This window comes from Salmo salar, unplaced genomic scaffold, assembly GCF_965601325.2.
Source record: "Salmo salar unplaced genomic scaffold, fSalSal1 ptg000691l, whole genome shotgun sequence".
Lineage (NCBI taxonomy): Eukaryota > Metazoa > Chordata > Actinopteri > Salmoniformes > Salmonidae > Salmo > Salmo salar.
The window spans coordinates 155,001-178,332 of NW_027675466.1; the positions used below are offsets into that span (position 1 = coordinate 155,001).

At 47.1% G+C, this 23,332-nt stretch overlaps 1 long non-coding RNA gene across 1 annotated transcript; it reads right to left on the reverse strand.

Moving 5' to 3' along the window:
* Positions 1-9,808: 9,808 nt before the first annotated feature.
* Positions 9,809-18,580, reverse strand: LOC145877175 (uncharacterized). Its single transcript, XR_014391597.1, has 3 exons — positions 15,205-18,580; positions 14,957-15,051; positions 9,809-9,860 (listed from the first exon to the last, which is right to left on the reverse strand). It is a non-coding gene; the product is annotated as an uncharacterized LOC145877175 (long non-coding RNA).
* Positions 18,581-23,332: the final 4,752 nt, after the last annotated feature.

Here is a 23,332-nt window from a genome sequence, read left to right on the forward strand (position 1 = left end):
CACTCACAGGACACACACACACACTCACAGGACACACACACACACTCACAGGACACACACACACACTCACAGGACACACACGCACACTCACAGGACACACACGCACACACACAGGACACACACGCACACTCACAGGACACACACGCACACTCACAGGACACACACGCACACTCACAGGACACACACGCACACTCACAGGACACACACGCACACTCACAGGACACACACGCACACTCACAGGACACACACGCACACTCACAGGACACACACGCACACTCACAGGACACACACGCACACACTCACAGGACACACACACACACACACAGGACACACACACACACACACAGGACACACACACACACACACAGGACACACACACACACACACACAGGACACACACACACACACACACAGGACACACACACACACACACAGGACACACACACACACACACAGGACACACACACACACACACACAGGACACACACACACACACACAGGACACACACACACACACACAGGACACACACACACAGGACACACACACACACACACAGGACACACACACACACACACACAGGACACACACACACACACACAGGACACACACACACACACACACAGGACACACACACACACACACACAGGACACACACACAGGACACACACACACACACACAGGACACACACACACACACACACACACACAGGACACACACACACACACACAGGACACACACACACACACACACACAGGACACACACACACACACAGGACACACACACACAGGACACACACACACACACAGGACACACACACACAGGACACACACACACACACAGGACACACACACACACACAGGACACTCACAGGACACACACACAGGACACTCACAGGACACACACACACACTCACAGGACACACACACACACTCACAGGACACACACACACACTCACAGGACACACACACACACTCACAGGACACACACACACACTCACAGGACACACACACACACACACTCACAGGACACACACACACACAGGACACACACACACACACACAGGACACACACACACACACACAGGACACACACACACACACACACAGGACACACACACACACACACACAGGACACACACACACACACACACAGGACACACACACACACACACACAGGACACACACACACACACACACAGGACACACACACACACACACAGGACACACACACACACACACACAGGACACACACACAGGACACACAGGACACACACACACACACAGGACACACACACACACAGGACACACACACACACAGGACACATACACACACACACTCACAGGACACACACACACACACACTCACAGGACACACACACACACTCACAGGACACACACACACACTCACAGGACACACACACACACTCACAGGACACACACACACACTCACAGGACACACACACACACACACAGGACACACACACACACACACAGGACACACACACACACACACACACAGGACACACACACACACACACAGGACACACACACACACACACAGGACACACACACACACACACACACACACAGGACACACACACACACACACACACAGGACACACACACACACACACACAGGACACACACACACACACACACAGGACACACACACACACACACACAGGACACACACACACACACACACAGGACACACACACAGGACACACACACACACACACAGGACACACACACACACACACACACACAGGACACACACACACACACACAGGACACACACACACACACACACACAGGACACACACACACACACAGGACACACACACACAGGACACACACACACACACAGGACACACACACACAGGACACACACACACACACAGGACACACACACACACACAGGACACTCACAGGACACACACACAGGACACTCACAGGACACACACACACACTCACAGGACACACACACACACTCACAGGACACACACACACACACTCACAGGACACACACACACACTCACAGGACACACACACACACTCACAGGACACACACACACACTCACAGGACACACACACACACAGGACACACACACACACACACAGGACACACACACACACACACAGGACACACACACACACACACACAGGACACACACACACACACACACAGGACACACACACACACACACACAGGACACACACACACACACACACAGGACACACACACACACACACACAGGACACACACACACACACACAGGACACACACACACACACAGGACACACAGGACACACACACAGGACACACAGGACACACACACACACACAGGACACACACACACACAGGACACACACACACACAGGACACACACACACACACACTCACAGGACACACACACACACACACACAGGACACACACACACACACACTCACAGGACACACACACACACACTCACAGGACACACACACACACTCACAGGACACACACACACACACTCACAGGACACACACACACACTCACAGGACACACACACACACACACAGGACACACACACACACACACAGGACACACACACACACACACAGGACACACACACACACACACAGGACACACACACACACACACACACAGGACACACACACACACACAAAGGACACACACACACACACACACACACAGGACACACACACACACACACACAGGACACACACACACACAGGACACACACACACACAGGACACACACTCACAGGACACACACACACACTCACAGGACACACACACACACACACACACAGGACACACACACACACACACACACAGGACACACACACACACACAGGACACACACACACACACACAGGACACACACACACACACACAGGACACACACACACACACACACACACAGGACACACACACTCACACAGGACACACACACACTCACACAGGACACACACACACACACACAGGACACACACACACACACACACAGGACACACACACACACACAGGACACACACACACACACACACAGGACACACACACACACACAGGACACACACACACACACACACAGGACACACACACACACACACACAGGACACACACACACACACAGGACACACACACACACACAGGACACACACACACACACAGGACACACACACACACACAGGACACACACACACACACAGGACACACACACACACACACACAGGACACACACACACACAGGACACACACACACACACAGGACACACACACACACACAGGACACACACACACACACAGGACACACACAGGACACACACACACACACAGGACACACTCACACACACAGGACACACACAGGACACACACAGGACACACACAGGACACACACAGGACACACACAGGACACACAGGACACACACAGGACACACAGGACACACACAGGACACACAGGACACACACAGGACACACACAGGACACACACACACACACACAGGACACACACAGGACACACACAGGACACACAGGACACACACAGGACACACTCACACACAGAGGACACACACAGGACACACACAGGACACACACAGGACACACACAGGACACACACAGGACACACACAGGACACACACAGGACACACAGGACACACACAGGACACACAGGACACACACACACACACACAGGACACACACACACACACACACACAGGACACACACACACACACAGGACACACACACACACACACACACAGGACACACACACACACACAGGACACACAGGACACACACACACACACAGGACACACACACAGGACACACACACACACACACACACAGGACACACACACACACACACACACAGGACACACACACACACACACACACAGGACACACACACACACACACACACACAGGACACACACACACACACACAGGACACACACACACACACACAGGACACACACACACGGACACAACACACACACACACGGACACACACACAGGACACACGGACACACACACAGGACACACGGACACACACACAGGACACACACACACACACAGGACACACACACACAGGACACACGGACACACACACAGGACACACACACACAGGACACACACACTCACAGGACACACACACACACACACACACACTCACAGGACACACACACACACTCACAGGACACACACACACACACACACACACTCACAGGACACACACACACACACACACTCACAGGACACACACACACACACTCACTCACAGGACACACACACTGGACGCACACACACACTGGACGCACACACACTGGACTCACACACACACACTGGACTCACACACACACACTGGACACAAACACTGAAAACGCTCTTACCAACGCTTGACCAGTGCGTGTTTGTGTCCAGTGTGTGTGTGTGAGTCCAGTGTGTGTGTGTGAGTCCAGTGTGTGTGTGTGAGTCCAGTGTGTGTGTGTGAGTCCAGTGTGTGTGTGTGAGTCCAGTGTGTGTGTGTGAGTCCAGTGTGTGTGTGTGAGTCCAGTGTGTGTGTGTGAGTCCAGTGTGTGTGTGTGAGTCCAGTGTGTGTGTGTGAGTCCAGTGTGTGTGTGTGAGTCCAGTGTGTGTGTGTGTGAGTCCAGTGTGTGTGTGTGTGAGTCCAGTGTGTGTGTGTGTGAGTCCAGTGTGTGTGTGTGTGAGTCCAGTGTGTGTGTGTGTGAGTCCAGTGTGTGTGTGTGTGAGTCCAGTGTGTGTGTGTGTGAGTCCAGTGTGTGTGTGTGTGAGTCCAGTGTGTGTGTGTGTGTGAGTCCAGTGTGTGTGTGTGTGTGAGTCCAGTGTGTGTGTGTGTGTGAGTCCAGTGTGTGTGTGTGTGTGAGTCCAGTGTGTGTGTGTGTGTGAGTCCAGTGTGTGTGTGTGTGAGTCCAGTGTGTGTGTGTGTGTGAGTCCAGTGTGTGTGTGTGTGTGAGTCCAGTGTGTGTGTGTGTGTGAGTCCAGTGTGTGTGTGTGTGTGAGTCCAGTGTGTGTGTGTGTGTGAGTCCAGTGTGTGTGTGTGTGTGAGTCCAGTGTGTGTGCGAGTCCAGTGTGTGTGTGTGTGTGTGTGTGTGTGTGTGAGTTCAGGTGTATCCCTCATTGACTGTCTGTTCTTCTGCTTACCGCTACAGTGTGGAACATGGTGGAGAGAACAGAATGAAACCTGGACTTAGAAAATGTGAGTGTTGACTGCTGTGAAGAATATGACTAAGAATAAGTCTTAATTCAAGTTAAGTCAAAGACCCCCATCATTACTGACTTGGTCATATTAAATATCATCTGTTGTTCTACAGAAGCACAAATCAGGGACACCAACGTTTACAAAGAGTTGATATGACAGTGTGTGTGTGTGTGTGTGTGTGTGTGTGTGTGTGTGTGTGTGTAATTAATGTGAATAAGTGTGTGTTATATTACCATACAGTATAACATGTGATCATTCAACAAGTCTCAAGTCACCTTAACTTCTCCTTTTGATACCTAGAAACATCTACATTAAATGAATTAGTGAAAAGTGAGTTAACATTCTAATGTGAATGATGATGATTTCTAATATTGTGTCTGGTTTCATCCATCAGATGTCTGTGATCTCACACTGGACCCAAACACAGTACACAGACGCCTCTCTCTGTCTGAGGAGAACAGAAAGGTGACATGTAGGACAGAGGAGCAGCCGTATCCTGATCACCCAGAGAGATTTGAGGGCTGTAGACAGGTGCTGTGTAGAGAGGGTCTGACTGGGCGCTGTTACTGGGAGGTAGAGTGGAGTGGGGGGGCTGTTATAGGAGTGACATATAAAGGAATCAGCAGGAGAGGAAGGGGTGATGACTGTTGGCTTGGATACAATGACAAGTCCTGGAGTCTGTTCTGCTCTGACAACAGTTACTCTGCCAGGCATAATAATAACTCCACTACCATAGACGTCCCCTCCTCCAGCTCCCACAGAGTAGGAGTGTATCTGGACTGGTCAGCCGGCACTCTGTCCTTCTATAGAGCCTCCTCTGACACACTGACCCACCTGATCACATTCACCTCCACATTCCCTGAGCCCCTCTATCCAGGATTTGGGGTTTATTATATTGGCGACTCAGTGTCCCTGAAATAATAACTGGACACACACACACACACACACACACACACACACACACACACACACACACACACACACACTGAACACACACACACTGAACACACACAATGGACAAACACACACTGGACACACACACACACACACACACACACACACACACACACACACACACTGGACACAAACTGAACACACACACACACACACTCTGGACACACACACACACTCTGGACACACACACACACTCTGGACACACACACACACACACTGGACACACACACACTGGACACACACACACACTCACACACACACACACACTCTCAACACACACTCTCAACACACACACACACTCAACACACACACTGGACGCACACACACACACTGGACGCACACACACACACTGAACACACACTGGACACACACACACACTGAACAAACACACACACACACTGGACACACACACATACTGGACACACACACATACTGGACACACACACACACACTGAACACACACACACACACACACACTGGACACACACACACACAGGACACAAACTGGACACACACACTGGACACACACACACACACACACACACACTGAACACACACACACACACACTGGACACACACACACACACACTGGACACACACACACACACACACACGAACCCACACACACACACACACACACTCGGCACATACTCACACACTGAAACACACACACACTGGACACACACACACACACACACACACGCTTGACACACACACTCACTGGACACACACACTCACTGGACACACACACTCACTGGACACACACACTCACTGGACACACACACTGGACACACACTCACTGGACACACACACACACACACTGGACACACACTGGACACACACACTGGACACACACACACACACACACACACACACTGAACACACACACACACACACTGGACACACACACACACACACTGGACACACACACACACACACACACGAACCCACACACACACACACACACACTCGGCACATACTCACACACTGAAACACACACACACTGGACACACACACACACACACACACACGCTTGACACACACACTCACTGGACACACACACTCACTGGACACACACACTCACTGGACACACACACTCACTGGACACACACACTGGACACACACTCACTGGACACACACACACACACACTGGACACACACTGGACACACACACACACTGGACACACACACACACACACACACACACACACACACTGGACACACACACACACTGGACACACATAAACACTGACACACACACACATACTCTGAACACACACACACACTGACACACATAAACACTGACACACACACACTGACACACACACACACACACACACACACACACACACTGAACACACACAATGGACAAACACACACTGGACACACACACATGACAGGCTTGTAATATTTTCTGATCTTTTACCACTTTGCATTTTTTATGATATATTTTACTGTTTGTGTTTGTACCACAGGAGGTTGGTGGGACCTTATTTAGGGAGGACAGGCTTGTAATGGCTGGAGTGGAATAAGTGGAATGGTATCAAACACGTGGTTTCCATGTGTTCCATTTCATTCACTCTGTTCCAGACATTATTATGAGCCGTCCTCCCCTCAGCAGCCTCCTCTGGTATGTACTGTCCTGTATGTGAGAGAGATCCAACAAGGAATTACAATGTATGTATTACTTTTAATACCTGCAAATGGCAAAAAGACTACTGGAACTCCTTATGAATGTCTGCAGCCGACAAGAGGTGAAAATATTACCGGAATATTCTGCAAAATGTTGATGAAGACGTCACTCAATCCACCCAAAACAACATGCAGTCTTTCCACAAGACTCCCATGAAGTTATAGTGTGACGTTATGAGTCGACGTTAAAGTAACATTCTCACAACATACTGCACTTGTTTTATCCTGTTTTAGATGTATCCTCTGTTTAAACATTTAAACTCTTACAATAACACTGTTAAAATACCAATGTGATCATTTTTTGTCTTTTATGTTGGAAAAACAAATTGTACAATTATATGTGGACATACGCTCCATAGTTGAACAAGTATACATGGTTATATTGTACTTTTCATAATAAAACATACTTGAAACAAGAAAAAGCATGTTAATTGTGAAAACAATTTCGTTATTGATTTTTACATTGCTTCTCCCTGTCTCATGTTGACGTTTGTCATGAATCTTGACCTGGAGGCAGAACTGTGCGATTTCCTCTAGATATGTCAGCTGCAAAGTCAGAAATGGCTGTGGAAAATAATGTTGTTTTATGGTCTTAATTTAAGGGAAGGATTAGCAGTGTGGTTGAGGTTAGGATTAAAATCTGATTATATTACTTTGTGCCTGTGCCAGCTAGGGAATACTTTGCTGAACCTGCCTCCAGGGCAAGATTCATGACAATAAATGCCAACCTGCCTCCAGAACAAGATTCATGACAATAAATGCCAACCTGCCTCCAGAACAATATTCATGACAATAAATGCCAACCTGCCTCCAGGGCAAGATTCATGACAATAAATGCCAACCTGCCTCCAGAACAAGATTCATGACAATAAATGCCAACCTGCCTCCAGAACAAGATTCATGACAATAAATGCCAACCTGCCTCCCAGTCGTCCCCTCCTTATCTTTACAAGGCTGCAGAACCTTCAAGCTAGTGATGTGGGGGTTCTCTCATAACCCTCAGTCCCCAGGTGGGTAGATGGCAGGTTGAATAAAGAGAAGCTAGTGATGTGGGGGTTCTCTCATAACCCTCAGTCCCCAGGTGGGTAGATGGCAGGTTTAATAAAGAGAAGCTAGTGATGTGGGGGTTCTCTCATAACCCTCAGTCCCCAGGTGGGTAGATGGCAGGTTGAATAAAGAGAAGCTAGTGATGTGGGGGTTCTCTCATAACCCTCAGTCCCCAGGTGGGTAGATGGCAGGTTGAATAAAGAGAAGCTAGTGATGTGGGGGTTCTCTCATAACACTCAGTCCCCAGGTGGGTAGATGGCAGGTTGAATAAAGAGAAGCTAGTGATGTGGGGGTTCTCTCATAACCCTCAGTCCCCAGGTGGGTAGATGGCAGGTTGAATAAAGAGAAGCTAGTGAAGTGGGGGTTCTCTCATAACCCTCAGTCCCCAGGTGGGTAGATGGCAGGTTGAATAAAGAGAAGCTAGTGATGTGGGGGTTCTCTCATAACCCTTAGTCCCCAGGTGGGTAGATGGCAGGTTGAATAAAGAGAAGCTAGTGATGTGGGGGTTCTCTCATAACCCTCAGTCCCCAGGTGGGTAGATGGCAGGTTGAATAAATAGAAAACAATAGGCTACATAAAACAATCCATAAATGTATAATTATTATGTAATTTCCACAAAACATTATGGACACCTTTCTTTCCATGACAAACTGACCAGGCGTAACTCAATATTAGGAAGGTATCCTTAATATTTTGTCCACTCAGTGGCTCTGACCCTTTACGTAACAGTCAATCCTCTTTACCAGGAAACCTTCTTTAAATTTCCCCAAATGTTTCCACACTGCTGCTCTCTCACAGCTGCTCCAGGGCCTCTTAGGTTGAGGAGTCATTCTCTTCTAACCTGATCACAGCTGCTCCAGGACCTCTTGGGTTGAGGAGTCATTCTCTTCTAACCTGATCACAGCTGCTCCAGGGCCTCTTGGGTTGAGGAGTCATTCTCTTCTAACCTGATCACAGCTGCTCCAGGGCCTCTTGGGTTGAGGAGTCATTCTCTTTTAACCTGATCACAGCTGCTCCAGGGCCTCTTGGGTTGAGGAGTCATTATCTTCTAACCTGATCACAGCTGCTCCAGGACCTCTTGGGTTGAGGAGTCATTCTCTTCTAACCTGATCACAAACAAAGACAAGATTCAAACAAATAAACATGGTCCAACATAATGGGGGGTATAGGGAAGGTAGGGGAGAGGAGGGGGGTATAGGGAAGGTAGGGGAGAGGAGGGGGGTATAGGGAAGGTAGGGGAGAGGAGGGGGTATAGGGAAGGTAGGGGAGAGGAGGGGGTATAGGGAAGGTAGGGGAGAGGAGGGGGTATAGGGAAGGTAGAGGAGAGGAGGGGGTATAGGGAAGGTAGGGGAGAGGAGGGGGGTATAGGGAAGGTAGGGGAGAGGAGGGGGGTATAGGGAAGGTAGGGGAGAGGAGGGGGTATAGGGAAGGTAGGGGAGAGGAGGGGGGTATAGGGAAGGTAGGGGAGAGGAGGGGGGTATAGGGAAGGTAGGGGGAGGAGGGGGGTATAGGGAAGGTAGGGGAGAGGAGGGGGTATAGGGAAGGTAGGGGAGAGGAGGGGGGTATAGGGAAGGTAGGGGGAGGAGGGGGGTATAGGGAAGGTAGGGGAGAGGAGGGGGTATAGGGAAGGTAGGGGAGAGGAGGGGGTATAGGGAAGGTAGGGAGAGGAGGGGAGGTATAGGGAAGGTAGGGGAGAGGAGGGGGGTATAGGGAAGGTAGGGGAGAGGAGGGGGGTATAGGGAAGGTAGGGGAGAGGAGGGCTGTATAGGGAAGGTAGGGGAGAGGAGGGGGTATAGGGAAGGTAGGGGAGAGGAGGGGGTATAGGGAAGGTAGGGGAGAGGAGGGGGTATAGGGAAGGTAGGGGAGAGGAGGGGGGTATAGGGAAGGTAGGGGAGAGGAGGGGGGTATAGGGAAGGTAGAGGAGAGGAGGGGGTATAGGGAAGGTAGGGAGAGGAGGGGAGGTATAGGGAAGGTAGGGGAGAGGAGGGGGGTATAGGGAAGGTAGGGGAGAGGAGGGGGGGTATAGGGAAGGTAGGGGAGAGGAGGGGGGTATAGGGAAGGTAGGGGAGAGGAGGGGGTATAGGGAAGGTAGGGGAGAGGAGGGGGGTATAGGGAAGGTAGGGGAGAGGAGGGGGGGTATAGAGAAGGTAGGGGAGAGGAGGGGATATAGGGAAGGTAGGGGAGAGGAGGGGGTATAGGGAAGGTAGGGGAGAGGAGGGGGTATAGGGAAGGTAGGGGAGAGGAGGGGGGTATAGGGAAGGTAGGGGAGAGGGGGGGAAGGGAAGGTAGGGGAGAGGGGGGGAAGGGAAGGTAGGGGAGAGGAGGGGGTACAGGGAAGGTAGGGAGAGGAGGGGGTATAGGGAAGGTAGGGGAGAGGAGGGGGGTATAGGGAAGGTAGGGGAGAGGAGTGGGGGTATAGGGAAGGTAGGGGAGAGGAGGGGGGGTATAGGGAAGGTAGGGGAGAGGAGGGGGTATAGGGAAGGTAGGGGAGAGGAGGGGGTATAGGGAAGGTAGGGGAGAGGAGGGGTATAGGGAAGGTAGGGGAGAGGAGGGGGTATTGGGAAGGTAGGGGAGAGGAGGGGGGTATAGGGAAGGTAGGGGAGAGGAGGGGGTATAGGGAAGGTAGGGGAGAGGAGGGGGGTATAGGGAAGGTAGGGGAGAGGAGGGGGTATAGGGAAGGTAGGGGAGAGGAGGGGGGTATAGGGAAGGTAGGGGAGAGGAGGGGGGGCATAGGGAAGGTAGGGGAGAGGAGGGGGTATAGGGAAGGTAGGGGAGAGGAGGGGGGCATAGGGAAGATAGAGGAGAGGCGGGGGGTATAGGGAAGGTAGGGGAGAGGAGGGGGGCATAGGGAAGGTAGGGGAGAGGAGGGGGTATAGGAAAGGTAAGGGAGAGGAGGGGTATAGGAAAGGTAAGGGAGAGGAGAGGGTATAGGGAAGGTAGGTGAGAGGAGAGGGGTATAGGGAAGGTAGGGGAGAGGAGGGGGGGCATAGGGAAGGTAGGGGAGAGGAGGGGGTATAGGGAAGGTAGGGGAGAGGAGGGGGTATAGGGAAGGTAGGGGAGAGGAGGGGGGTATAGGGAAGGTAGGGGAGAGGAGAGGAGAGGGGGTATAGGGAAGGTAGGGGAGAGGAGGGGGTATAGGGAAGGTAGGGGAGAGGAGGGGGTATAGGGAAGGTATGGGAGAGGAGGGGGTATAGGGAAGGTAGGGGAGAGGAGGGGGGTATAGGGGAGGTAGGGGAGAGGAGGGGGTATAGGGAAGGTAGGGGAGAGGAGGGGAGGTATAGGGAAGGTAGGGAGAGGAAGGGGTATAGGGAAGGTAGGGGAGAGGAGGGAGTATAGGGAAGGTAGGGGAGAGGAGGGGGTATAGGGAAGGTAGGGGAGAGGAAGGGGTATAGGGAAGGTAGGGGAGAGGAGGGGGTATAGGGAAGGTAGGGGAGAGGAGGGGGTATAGGGAAGGTAGGGGAGAGGAGGGGGGTATAGGGAAGGTAGGGGAGAGGGGGTATAGGGAAGGTAGGGGAGAGGAGGGGGGTATAGGGAAGATAGGGGAGAGGAGGGGGTATAGGGAAGGTAGGGGAGAGGAGGGGGTATAGGGAAGGTAGGGGAGAGGAGGGGGGGTATAGGGAAGGTAGGAGAGAGGAGGGGGGTATAGGGAAGGTAGGGGAGAGGAGGGGGGTTTAGGGAAGGTAGGGGAGAGGAGGGGGGTATAGGGAAGGTAGGGGAGAGGAGGGGGGTTTAGGGAACGTAGGGGAGAGGAGGGGGTATAGGGAAGGTAGGGGAGAGGAGGGGTTATAGGGAAGGTAGGGGAGAGGAGGGGGGTATAGGGAAGGTAGGGGAGAGGAGGGGGGTATAGGGAAGGTAGGGGAGAGGAGGGGGTATAGGAAGGTAGGGGAGAGGAGGGGGGACTTCCTCCATGTCAGATAAGCAGCCTCCAAGTCTACCCTCACCAACTGACCAGACTGAGTGAGTTCTGAACATCCCTCTCTGTCCTCTGATGCTGCGTCCAAGTCTTCTTGGGTCTTTCTGGTGTCTCTGTCTTGACTCTTTAGTGAGTTTTTTCAGTTCTTTCCCAGGCTGCCTGAAAAACACAAAAAGATGGCACATACATAAGAGTTATAAACTATCAAAATAAAGAGAATCCCACACTCCATATATAAACTCCCAGTCATTTATTGGGTATTTACCAACGTTTCAGCATCACTGTGCCTTCTTCAGGGTGATGTCATCAATACTTGAACCAGGTTATGTAGAAAAACAGTGCAATTAGTGCAAACAATGACAATAGAGAGGGGTGTGTCATAATGATTAAGTTAATTACAATGAACTAATGAAACTGTTAAAAAAAACAATAGTTTATGGCATATTAAATATAAAAAAATAGTAGGGTATATTATATATATCCGGCTCTCCATGTAATCTGATTCATTATGATATAGGATCAGGTCCCCCCTCTCCATGTAATCTGATTCATTATGATCTAGGATCAGGTCCCCCCTCTCCATGTAATCTGATTCATTATGATCTAGGATCAGGTCCCACCTCTCCATGTAATCTGATTCATTATAATCTAAGGTCAGGTCGCCCCTCTCCACGTAATCTGATTCATTATGATCTAGGATCAGGTCCCACCTCTCCATGTAATCTGATTCATTATAATCTAAGATCAGGTCGCCCCTCTCCATGTAATCTGATTCATTATGATCTAGGATCAGGTCCCCCCCTCTCCATGTAATCTGATTCATTATGATATAGGATCAGGTCCCCCCTCTCCATGTAATCTGATTCATTATGATCTAGGATCAGGTCCCCCCCTCTCCATGTAATCTGATTCATTATGATCTAGGATCAGTCCCATCTCTCCATGTAATCTGATTCATTATGATATAGGATCTTTTTATTTTTATTATTTGACCTTTATTTAACCAGGTAGGCCAGTTTAGAATAAGTTCTCATTTACAACTGCGACCTGGCCAAGAATAAAGAAAAGCAGTGTGACAGAAACAACAACACAGAGTTACATGGAATAAACAAGCGTACAGTCAACACAACAGAAAAAAGAAAGTCTATATACAGTGTGTGCAAATGGCGTGAGGAGGTATGGCAATAAATAGGCCGTAGTAGCAAAGTAATGACAATTTAGCTGATTAACACTGGAGTGATAGATGAGCAGATGATGATGTGTAAGTAGAGATACTGGTGTGCAAAAGAGCAGCAAAGTAAATAAAAACAATATGGGGATGAGGTAGGTAGATTGGGTGGGCTATTTACAGATGGACTATGTACAGCTGCAGCGATCGGTTAGCTGCTCAGATAGCTGATGTTTAAAGTTAGTGAGGGAGCAATAAGTCTCCGCCTTCAGCGATTTTTGCAATTCGTTCCAGTCACTGGCAGCAGAGAACTGGAAGGAAAGGCGGCCAAAGGAGGTGTTGGCTTTGGGGAATGAACAGTGAGATGTACCTGCTGGAGCGCGTGCTACGGGTGGGTGTTGTTATCGTGACCAGTGAGCTGAGCTAAGGCGGAGCTTTACCTAGCATAGACTTATAAATGACCTGGAGCCAGTGGGTCTGACGACGAATATGTAGCGATGGCCAGCCGACTAAAATGACCTGAGTTGCAATCATGAAAAAAAACTACCCGGCCTTCATGGTTTGACATTGAGAACATTGGGAGAGATGAGAGCTGACGTTTTAGTAAATGTGCAGATTACGTATCTCAGTCACAGACAAGAAGCTCAATTAAGACATTATCTTCACCACTGGGACTGGGGACAACAGGACCACAGGCCAAATAATACAGCTCAACACTTCCACACTACCACAGTGAGTAGAATCAGGCTTCAGAACAAAGAAAACTTGCAAAATTATTAATGATGAATTGTATTAGACGTTATTAGACATTTCTGTTGTTGAGGAGGATGGGAGACCCACAGAGACGTCAAAATGTGTTTCTAAAATCGTCAAAGAGTAATTATTTTAACCTAAAGCATTTAATAAAGACACTTACAGTACAATATTATGGGGAATAGGAATGAGAGGGCTACTTACACCATTTTGGGAAGGGATCACAGCAGTGATTGAATGAGGGTATGAGGCATGAGTTGAGGTGTTCAGAGACTTGACCAGTGCAGGACAGGATTTGACTGGGAAGACAATAACACAAAAACACTACACAGTGAGACAAAAGAGCTAAGAATGAGTTACTCCAAGCAAGGAGTCAAATAGATGTGTAATATTGTGATTGTGATTGACTCTACATAAAGTAATGAGAGAAAAATTGACAGGGGTTCCCTCACTGTGCTTAGAGAGGAAACATTCAATGTGCCAGTGGATGAGGGGGCCACATGAGACGTGGCTTCCAGTTCATGTGAGGAGGTAGTTGACAATGGTAGTGGAGTGGTCATCGCTTGTTAAACCATGGAACAGGAGGGGACTCAGCTGGAAATACAGACAGCAGATACGTTCCCTTGAAGCTGAGCCATCGTAGGTTTGAACAACAAGTTTGTCCATGAAGATAAACACGGAATTCACATCTCGCCCACTTGACAAATCAAAGTAGCCCAAGAAACTTTTTCTGAATAAAGCCCTAATCATCCACATACAGAACCTGACAATAACTGAGAACGGCAAGCAGACTGGTGGCAACCATAGGTCCCAGAGTGGGGGGGGGGATTTTTTTGCACTGGGGCCCAGAGTTTGTCCTTATCTGTTGACCTAACCAGGAAAACTCTGGACCCTATAAGGTATGACAGTGATGAATCAGTTGTAAAAGGTTTTGTAAGGGCTCTGATGGAACCAGTTTTAACTAAATCAGGGCACATGGTTTTAATAACTCTTAGTGCTCGCGGACCGCTAGAAAAACATCTACGACAACATCCGGTGAAATTGCAGAGCTCCAAATTCAAAATAGAAATATATTAAACATTCATGAAAATACAAGTGTCATACATCATTTAAAAGCTTAGAATCTTGGCAATCGAACTGCGTTGTCAGATATCAAAAAGGCTTTACGGTGAAAGCATAGGTTTCGATTATCTGAGGACAGCACCCCACAACAACAGATTTTCCAAACAAGCACAGGCGTCACAGAATCCCAAATAGCGATAAAATAAATCACTTACCTTTGAAGATCTTCCTCTGTTTGCAATTCCAAGGGTCCCAGCTACAGAATGAATGGTCGTTTTGTTCGATAAAGTCCTTCTTTATATGCCAAAATAGTCTGTTTAGCAGGCGCCATGACTTCAGAAATCCACTCCTTCAACATGCAGACAAAGAAGTTCTAAAAGCTACCAGTAAATTTCGTCCAAACAAGTCAAATAACGTGTCTATATCATCCTCAGGTTGTCTAAAATGTAAATAAACTATAATATTTCATACGGAAAGTACTGTGTTCAATAGGAATGACAAATTCGCAAGTGCGCACCCTCTCCATCGCGCGCAAAAACACTGAAGTGACCCAAGCAGTCAGCTCACTGAAAGTGTAAATATTTATTTATTTTTCAAAATAGAAGCCTCAAAACCTTGAATAAATACTGCTGACATCTAGTGGAAGCTATTATGAATTGCAATCTGGGTGACAGACATAGGAGTTTTCAATAGCTTTACAAATATGAGCCTGTTATTTTATTTATTTATTTTTTGGTCGGATTTTCTTTGGGTTTTCGCCTGCCATATCTGTTCTGTTATACTCACAGACATTATTTTAACAATTTTGGAAACGTCAGAGTGTTTTCTTTCCAAATCTACCAATTATATGCATAGCTTCTGGGCCTGAGTAACAGGCATTTTACTTTGGGCTCGCCAGACTCTCTGAACTTCCGAAAACTGCCCCCTAGCCCTAAGACGTTTTAACGGTCCTCACACTGTTAATGCTCTCATTTCATAGATGCGTACTGCTCACCTGTTCATCTCGTAATAAATAATGTGGAAATTGAGCAAGTTGAGGTGACTAAACTGCTTGGAGTAACCCTGGATTGTAAACTGCCATGGTCAAAACATATTGATACGACAGTAGCTAAGATGTGGAGAAGTCTTTCCATAATAAAGCCCTGCTCTACATTTTTAACAACACTATCAACAAGGCAGGTCCTACAGGCCCTAGTTTCTACCTTCTGTCATGGGACTTCTGTTCCCAATGTTCATAAACCGAACTTCAATTAAACTACTCAGTCTGCCCCCCAGAGGGTGTAAGATTCTGGTTGAATGAAGCAGACAGAGAGCCAGCCTACAATTGGTCAGAATGTTTATTTACGAGAGCTCTGAATATCATACAATGTACACAGCCTTTTATACCTGACATTTGGTCATACCATATGTCATACCCCTTACAAATGCCCCTCCTCTTCTTTAACACTGTCAATGCTTATTTACAAGTCTTCTCCATCTCATACATTGCTTATCATATCCTGCCCCATGTTACATAATCTACTGCAAGCCTAAAGGTTTCAATTTTAAATTAACTTTACTGGGTAATCACACTTTGCGATAAAAGGAGATGCGATACTCAGAAAATGAGCCTGGAATACTAGCGCCGCGCCATCTTGGAACAATCGCATGTCACATCTCATCTTGTATAATATTGTCAATAATCGCCTACCTTTAGTTGTCTTCATCAGAAAGCACTCAGAATCCCAGGTCCACAACAGATGTATTTTCGGTCGAAAAAGTCCATAATTCATGTTCCATTAGCCTGCTGTTGGTAGCGTGTCCTAGGGCTATCTCCAAATCTTCCGACGTGCGCGGGACAGAAGTTTAGGAAAATGTACTTTTCCCCTCCTCTAGGTTCGTTCAAACATGTCAAACGTTGTAAAACATTAATCTTCAGGGCCTGTAACACCAAGAGAGCCAATAAGATTTGACGGGGACGATTGCAGAGTGTTTTGAAACACTTCCAAAGGTGGGGGTAGACAGGGCCGCCGACGTCATAATGGTGATGGCCCATCCCCTGTGACCAATTTCCAACGCGTATCATTCACTGAGTTTCGACTGTATAAGGCTCAAACCACTGTGAAAAGACTGGGGACATCTAGTGGAAGCAATAGGAAGTGCTCAGTGAACCATTGCTCACGGTTTGATTAATAGGCAAAGTGATGAAGTCGAGTCCACAATTCAGAATTACACTTCCTGTTTCAATCGGTCTCGGGGTTTTGACTGCCATATGAGTTCTGTTATACTCACAGACACCATTCAAACAGTTTTAGAAACTTTAGGGTGTGTTCTATCCATATATAATAAGTATATGCATGTCCTAGCTTCTGAGTTTGATTAGTAGGCCGTTGAAAATGGGAACGAATTTTTTTCAAAATGCGCTGTGGCGCTCCCTAACCTAGGGTAGCCCCAAGAGGTCAACTTTTCTGACACACACACATTAGTACATTCATCTTATAATCACTCGGTTATACCTTTTTTAGGGTGAAATCATTTAGTCAAACCTTTAACCTCTATGGGACCGGCGGGACGAATTCGTCCCACCTACATAACAGCCACTGCCAGCCTGTGGCGCGATTTTCAAAACCTTAAAAATCCTATTACTTCAATTTCTCAAACATATGACTATTTTACAGCCATTTAAAGATAAGACTCTCGTTAATCTAACAACACTGTCCGATTTCAAAAAGGCTTTACAACGAAAGCAAAACATTAGATTATGTCAGCAGAGTACCAAGCCAGAAATAATCAGACACCCATTTTTCAAGCCAGCATATAATGTCACCAAAACCCAGAAGACAGCTAAATGCAGCACTCACCTTTGATGATCTTCATCAGATGACAACCCTAGGACATTATGTTATACAATACATGCATGTTTTGTTCAATCAAGTTCATATTTATATCAAAAACCAGCTTTTTACATTAGCATGTGACGTTCAGAACTAGCATACCCCCCGCAAACTTCCGGGGAATTCGCTAACATTTTACTAAATTACTCACGATAAACGTTCACAAAAAGCATAACAATTATTTTAAGAATTATAGATACAGACCTCCTCTATGCACTCGATATGTCCGATTTTAAAATAGCTTTTTGGTGAAAGCACATTTTGCAATATTCTAAGTACATAGCCCAGGCATCACGGGCTCGCTATTTAGACACCCGGCAAGTTTAGCACTCACCATAATCATATTTACTATTATAAAAATGTCATTACCTTTTGTTGTCTTCGTCAGAATACACACCCAGGACAGCTACTTCAATAACAAATGTTGGTTTGGTCCAAAATAATCCATCGTTATATCCGAATAGCGGCGTTTTGTTCGTGCGTTCCAGACACTATCCGAAATAGTAAAGAAGTGTCGCGCGCTTGGCGCAATTCCTGACAATAAAATTCAAAGTATTCCATTACCGTACGTCGAAGCATGTCAACCGCTGTTTAAAATCAATTTTTACGTCATTTTTCTCGTAGAAAAGCGATAATATTCCGACAGGGAATCTCCTTTTCGGCAAACAGAGGAAAAAATCCCAAAGGCGGGGGCGGTCGGGGTCACGCGCATAAGCTAGTGTCTCTTGATGGGCCACTTGAGAAAGGCGATAATGTGTTTCAGCCTGGGGCTGGAATGACGACATTCTGTTTTTTCCCGGGCTCTGAGAGCCTATGGAAGACGTGGGAAGTGTCACGTTAGAGCAGAGATCCTTAGTAAATGATAGAGATGGAAAACAAGTTCAACAAATGGTCAGACAGGCCACTTCCTGTAAAGGAATCTCTCAGGTTTTGACCTGCCATTTGAGTTCTGTTATACTCACAGACACCATTCAAACAGTTTTAGAAAATTTAGGGTGTTTTCTATCCATATGTAATAAGTATATGCATATTCTAGTTACTGAGTAGGAGTGGTAACCAGATTAAATCGGGTATGTTTTTTATCCAGCCGTGTCAATGCTGCCCCCTAGCCCTAACAGGTTAATCATATTATTTCCATTACAATCAACCCTATTGGCTAAATATTTCACATAGACTATAACACATCTATTTTTATTGGATTCAGAAATGTCACACAAAATCAAACTAGATCAAAGAAAACGAATACATGTATTTTCATTACATACTTATCAATGACTGTTCTAAGCCTATGTCCAGTCATAACTCTTCGGATTAGGATTTTTGCTATGACCTTCATTTAGAGAAACAGTCTTCCTAAACATTAAAGATGGTCTCGTCTAACATGGGCTCCTCGTAATTGAATGAATCCTCCACCAGGCTCGGCGGTAGGTATTTGTCATCCCACTGGTCTGAACTTGGAATCGGTCCGTATCTCACCATCTGCTCCGTCATCGATCTCTCCAGAGCCCTGGAAATGAGACCTCTCACACAAGGGACCAAACAACAACCACATAATATCAACACAGTCATACAGGTGAAAGCAGCCCACAACACAGTGATTACAACCTTTTTCCATTTTCCGAACGTACTATCAAACCATCCCGTGAGTGCCGTGTCCACCCTGGAATTTTCTGCTAACTCCTGAGCTAAATTGTTTAGACCGGCCAGGGCCTTGGTCACTGATCCATCTGGAGCTGTGTTCTCAGGGATGAAAGTACAGCATTCAGATCCGAACATCACACACACACCACCCTTTTCAGCCAGAAGCATATCCAAAGCTATTTTATTCTGCCATACCATCAAAGTGGTCGCAGCTGTCTGTTCTGCTAACCCTTGAATTGCCTCTCTGGTATAGTTGATGAAACGCTGTTGGTTATAATAAATGTAATTTATCCAATCCACATTTTTATTGAGAGTCAACCACCAAAAAAGACTTGATTCCAATCCAGCCCATATCTGATTCCTTGCTTTAAACTCATCAGGCACCCCCCTTGGAACCCCAATGCTATCAATGTAAATTCTATCGTCAAAGGACCCTCTCTTTCACCTGGCACTGGGTCTTTGTGTTGTATAAGGGTGAAGGGCATGCCTAACTGTACCAATGCACAAATACCAGTACAATTTGCAGGCAGGTTTGGCCACAGCTTCATACCTCCACACAACCACCAGACATCCGCTCTCTGCCTTTTTATCTTACTAAAGTCCTCGGAACTCAACCACCCAGTCAGGTCCCTCATTGTCTCGTCAGTTGTAACATTCTCTGTCCTATTGCATGTTCTTACTTCCCCTACGTTCCATCCGTGTGTGTTGTGTCGAGCCACACAATAATAGTCTCCTCCTGCGACTGTGAAAGGGGAAGTCTGGATCTAACAGGCACATAGGATACAGATAATGCAGATCAGTGCAACTGTCTGGCTTCCTTGCCTTCATGAACAGCTTTACCATACAGGCCATTCCCTTTGGTAAATTAATTCCATCGAGTAGAAAGGGGATGGTTGTCAACTGAAGTTTGGCTGTTGTGCAGGCATAACCTTCTTCTTTAGCTACTGATCTAGCTGTATACTGAATCCATTCCAGCCATAGGTTGGAATCCCCAAACCAAGTCTCCACCTCAATCACTTCCTTAAGATCTTTCGTCTGAACTATCCTCACCGGTCCTTGGCTCTGGATGACTACACGGGTAATGTCAGTTTTATCAGGGGTACTACTGGTATTCTGGCTGGCGGTAGAACTATCTCCTGTCCTAACCTCTACTACTCGGAATGGTACCGCAGTGTCGACAATGGTCTGGTCAAGGCCAACATACCATAACCCTAAATCCTCTTTCTTTATGCTTTTAATGGTCATTCCTATCTTCAAGCAATACTTCCCTTGCTCTGGATTGCAGTCAAAAACCCTGGCCTTCACTATACACCATCTGTTTCTATATTGGGTGTGTGGATTGACATAGCCTTCTCTCTCTGTGTGAGCTATGACCCGATTCCATGAGTTACACCGGGATCTACACAGATATCTTCCCCATGAAGTCCGAGTCCTAGACTGCCAGGAGGTTAGGGACCCCATTTGGTCTGCATAGAACTCTATTGAGACATCCTTCCCTAACTCTACTCTCACTTCCTTTTTATCCAGATCGAGTGACCTTTTGTACCTAGGCCATAAAAACTCCTCATCTTCTACATTATGGGTCAAGTCACCACTTTCTGACTTCTCGAGTGGTTCATGGTGTATTAGGAATATGGCTCCCACAATCAGACAGCTCAGACTGACCAGTACCCCTGTAAAGCCCCACCCCCTCCTGGAGAATATATCACTGGCTAGAGGCCAACCCACACTTTCACTTCTATGAACGCACACAGTGAGGATCGGGCGGGTTTGGGAATCTTCGTTAGAGAGGTAACCCCCGAACCTTATTGGTATTCGGTTCTTCTCCTAACTCTGTGATTGTTCGACAGTGTCAGTGTGTCTTACCCTCCCGCAATGTGTGATATGAACCCAGGTAGCTCTTTCAGCTATTCTCACCACGAAGGCTATTACCAGGAACACTTGGTATGGGCCCTCCCACCGTGGCTGCTTCCAGTTCTTTTCTCCTGAGGGACTGGATCCACACCCAGTCTCCTGGTTGGATTGAGTGAATCATCTTCTCCTGTAATTCACCTGTTGGACACAAAGTCTCGGACACATGGGTTTGGTTAACCTCTCTGGGCTAGGCGGGACGAATTCGTCCCACCTACGTAACAGCCAGTTGAATCCTGTGGCGCGATTTTCAAAATCTTTGAAATGCTAATACTTCAATTTCTCAAACCTATGACTATTTTACAGCTATTTAAAGACAAGACTCTCCTTTATCTAACCACACTGTCCGATTTCAAAAAGGCTTTACAACGAAAGCAAAACATTAGATTATGTCAGCAGAGTACCAAGCCAGAAATAATCAGACACCCATTTTTCAAGCTAGCATATAATGTCACAAAAAACAAAACCACAGCTAAATGCAGCACTAACCTTGGATGATCTTCATTAGATGACAACCCTAGGACATTATGTTATACAATACATGCATGTTTTGTTCAATCAAGTTCATATTTATATAAAAAAACCAGCTTTTTTACATTAGCATGTGACGTTCAGAACTAGCATACCCCCCCGCAAACCTCTGGTGAATTTACTAAATTACTCACGATAAACGTTCACAAAAACATAACAATTATTTTAAGAATTATAGATACAGAACTCCTCTATGCACTCGATATGTCCGATTTTAATATAGCTTTTTGGTGAAAGCACATTTTGCAATATTCTAAGTACATAGCCCAACCATCACGGGCTAGCTATTTAGACACCCGGCAAGTTTAGCCTTCACCAAAGTCAGATTTACTATAAGAAAAATGGTCTTACCTTTCCTGTTCTTCGTCAGAATGCACTCCCAGGACTTCTACTTCAATAACAAATGTTGGTTTGGTCCCAAATAATCCATCGTTATATCCAAACAGCGTCGTTTTGTTCATGCGTTCTAGACACTATCCGAATGTAAAATCAGGGTCGCGCGCATGGCGCATTTCGTGACAAAACATTTCTAAATATTCCATTACCGTACCTCGAAGCATGT